The sequence below is a fragment of the Mesoplodon densirostris genome, chromosome 4, assembly GCF_025265405.1.
Source record: "Mesoplodon densirostris isolate mMesDen1 chromosome 4, mMesDen1 primary haplotype, whole genome shotgun sequence".
Lineage (NCBI taxonomy): Eukaryota > Metazoa > Chordata > Mammalia > Artiodactyla > Ziphiidae > Mesoplodon > Mesoplodon densirostris.
This window is the reverse complement of record NC_082664.1, coordinates 175065563-175069136: the sequence shown is the minus strand read 5'-3', so window position 1 is coordinate 175069136 and position 3574 is coordinate 175065563. Positions and strand designations below refer to the sequence as shown.

General features: G+C 47.7%; 1 pseudogene; it reads right to left on the bottom strand.

Moving 5' to 3' along the window:
- Nucleotides 1–509: 509 nt before the first annotated feature.
- Nucleotides 510–1785, bottom strand: LOC132487724 (DNA topoisomerase I, mitochondrial-like; annotated as a pseudogene).
- Nucleotides 1786–3574: the final 1789 nt, after the last annotated feature.

Genomic DNA, 3574 nt, shown 5'->3' with positions numbered 1-3574 from the left:
ATAGATTGTAAAATCAGCTTGGGATTACTTTTAGTTTGTCTGAGAAGCAACTGGTTAACCTAATGGATCCTAAATCAATGTCATTTTGTTGGAACAAAGGCCATGAAGGTGGGAGGAGAGGAGAAAGGGGCAAACTCTTTTCTTAAACTTTTGACTTAGATCAAGTGTTACAAAAATAATGATAAGGAGTGAACAGCCACCTAGTTTACTTTACTTTAGTATAAATTTGGCAGAATTGTCTAATATGGTTCCTGGTCTGATTGAATTGCATCTGGGAGGCTCTTAACATCCTTCCACATAAAATTCACCATCAAGCTGCCAGAATGTCCCCACTGACTTGTTTGGCAGCATGGAAATCTGTGGCCTCGGACATGCACCAACAAGAGGGCGGGCTCCCTGAGTTTGCAGGGACCTGATGTGTGCCTTCTGAGACAGCTCTTTTTTTTTTTGTACAAAATTCCCCAATTTTACCCCCAAAAATAAGTTCCACAAGGCACAGAGATGCTCATTTAGAATTCAAAGTCTTTGCCTGCCATGTCGAGAGCCCTCTGTGTCTCCCTTCTCCCTCTGTGTCTCGTTGTAGATCTTCTCCACGGGCACCCGAAACCTGTTACACCAGGCGACACTGATCCGGGGGTCCAGGTAGTTGAGCTTGGACGTGCCCAGGGCCACCTGCTTGCTCTCTGCCTTGTCTGTGGCCTGCATGCTCAGTCTCCCGAGTTGCTCCTCCAGTTTCTCCAGCAGCCGTCCCCTCTTCTCCAGGAAGCTCTTGGACATGCTGTCCCCTCTGGATCTGTGGTCAGCCCTTGCCTTCTTCAGCTCTGCCTTGGCCTCGGCCACCTGCTTCTTCTTCGCCTCAATCTTCGACCGAAGAGTCTGCAATCGACTTCTCGAAGGTCTTGGGAGTTGCCCGCTGATGGCTGTAGAGAACAGCAACGGCCCGATTGGCTCGGTTGTAAGAGAGAATCTTAGCGGCTACGCTGTCTTCACCTCTGGTCAGCGCTCTCAGCTGGCCCTGCAGGGTGAGGCTGGCGTTGCAGGTCTGGAACACCTTGGCCGTCAGGCCATCCATCAGGTCCTGCAGGTGCCTGTTTAGATTGGTGGTGGTCAGTCTGTCAAAGGGCTCATCCCCAGGGCCTTTGTTCTTCATGAGCAGCTGCAGATTCTCGCACACCAGCTTCTCCATCCGCCCTCTGTTGTAGTAGCAGATCGAGTCCTGTCCCAGGAAGTCGAATCCCACGACGTACGGGCAGCCACCGGCCTCTGGGTGCAGCTGGACGTGTGCCACGCGGAGGGGGCAGCCGCCCACCGTGTCAGCCGCCTCGCCTTCCTCCTTCTCGTGGCCGGCTCGCAGCGCCAGCTTGTCGATGAAATAAAGGGCCACAGCGCATCGTCTCGCCTTCATTTCTTGGGACTTCCAGTCGGCCCGGTACTGAGAACGGATCTCGCCCACGACTCCTTTCAAGCGCCGAGCCACTTCATACTTCTCCCCGTCTCTCTCCCCCTTCGGCTTGGAGCTGGGGTTCAGCATGATGTACTTGATGGAATTCTGCACGTTCTCTGTGCACGCCGCCAGCCACGTGACCATGCGGTCGCACCGCACCTCCTCCCACCGGTGACCTACCGGAGGCTTGGGTACTTCGGAGTCCCTGCTGCAGTTGATGGTCATGTCCTCCGGCAGGACCCTCCTCTTCAGCATCCCCATCTTGGGGTGGTCGCCGCGGCCCCGGAACAACCCAGGGGGCTCGGTCTGAAATTGCCGATCTTCTCTCGGTGCCCGTCTAAGATACAGCTCTTTGACAGAGGCATCCAGTGCATTTTCCATGCGGGAAAAGTGTCATTATACCATAGGAAACACTGTGACAATATCTGAAGTTAGGGGTTCTGTGGGATCTGAGGATTGATTCTAAACTCTTAAGTTCCTAAATGCACACAGTAGAAGGCCACGGTAGAGATTTCAGGAGTGGCAAGGGAAACGCCACTTTCATTTGTGTGTGATATTGAAGCACTTATTGTATCAAATAGTATCCATAGTATCAACCAAGCACAAAAGCTCCAACCTGTATCGAGTACTATGCTTCCAAAGAATGGCCAAAAAACATGGAGCGAACTAAAGAGCTTACCTAACTTGCACGACCCATAATTTAAAAACTAAAAATCTGAAACTTTCAGTGCCTATAAGGCTTTGTTTAAGAACAGGATGAGGGATTCTGAGAAAGCTTCAGAGGAGACTGTACACCTTTCCTTTTCCCATTCCCACCTCTGCCTTTACTGCAAACAATGGCAAGCAGCCACGCTGAACCCCAAGCACAGACCAGCTCTGCTTTCACCCAGAGATTCCACTCCAGGACCCAGGGGACAGGAGTGGAAGCTAAATGCAGCTCAGGTTTGTACATTGAAGCCAAATAATTGGTGAGTTTGGCCAAGATTCAAATTCATTCTGAAGCATTAAATCAAAGTGTTACAGGCTTGGTTCCAACATTTAGAGCAGCCCAAGTAGTGAATTGCCAATCAGTTACCTTCCTCTCCCTGTAATCAATCTAATCTAGGTGACAGACACGAAGAAGTGCCAGGACCTGGCCTGAATGGCAAAAAATAAGCCAAAGAATTAGAACAGTAAATTTCATTGTTAACAACCCTTCTGAGTAAGGAGGAGGTATTGAAGAAGGAAAGGAATTAATCCAACAAGGAAGACACATGGAGGAGAAAGGAAATACTCATTTCAGTGCAAAATTAGAGAATAAGATCAGGAATAGGAAAAAAAAGGGGGGGGTGGAATCTTAACACACCCCAAAAAGTTGGTCTAGATTGTAAGAGACATCTGACAGAGGTGTCTGAACTTGGAAAAAAAAAAAAAAAAAGAACCGAGGAAGAGAAAACAGAAGAGACAAGAAACAAATTGGGGGAAAGGTGCATTCCCACAGGACACCGGAAGTGGAAGCTGGCAGGAAGAGATCTCGAACAAAGGTGGTAGGTCCTGGCTGGGATGAGGTTTGTGGCAGGGGTGAGGAAAAACTCTGAGAGCCAGAGACATGAACTCTTTGGTTTTTAAGCATCGAAAACAATGAAGTTATTACTTGGAGGAAAAAAATAATTTGTTAAATAGATTAATAGCTCGCAGTTCACCAGAGATAACACTGAAATACATCAAGGGGAAATAAATGTAAATTACACTTTCCAGATCAAGATAATTTTGAAGAACAGAATTACAGTCTCTAGCACATCACACACAGATTTAGGAGAATATTCAATGAAATCTGAAAATTTTTATACATAAACGGCAGATGTGAGGAAACTCGAATGCACTTTCCTTTTGCAAAACATAGATTGGACTGTCTTGATTATAGTGACACCAGCCTCCATTTAGTGCCTGCCAAGGAAGACACCTTCATGGAAGAAAGTTTACTCTGCTGACACATGATGCAAAACGGGTTTTGGTCTAAGAGACAGAGAGGGATGGCTGGAGGTACCTGGGGATGTGGAAAGGGGGTGATGATCTTCACTAATGAAAAAGATGCAAAAACACAACACTATACCATTCAAGCTATCCAAAGCAAAGATGAGTAACAATACT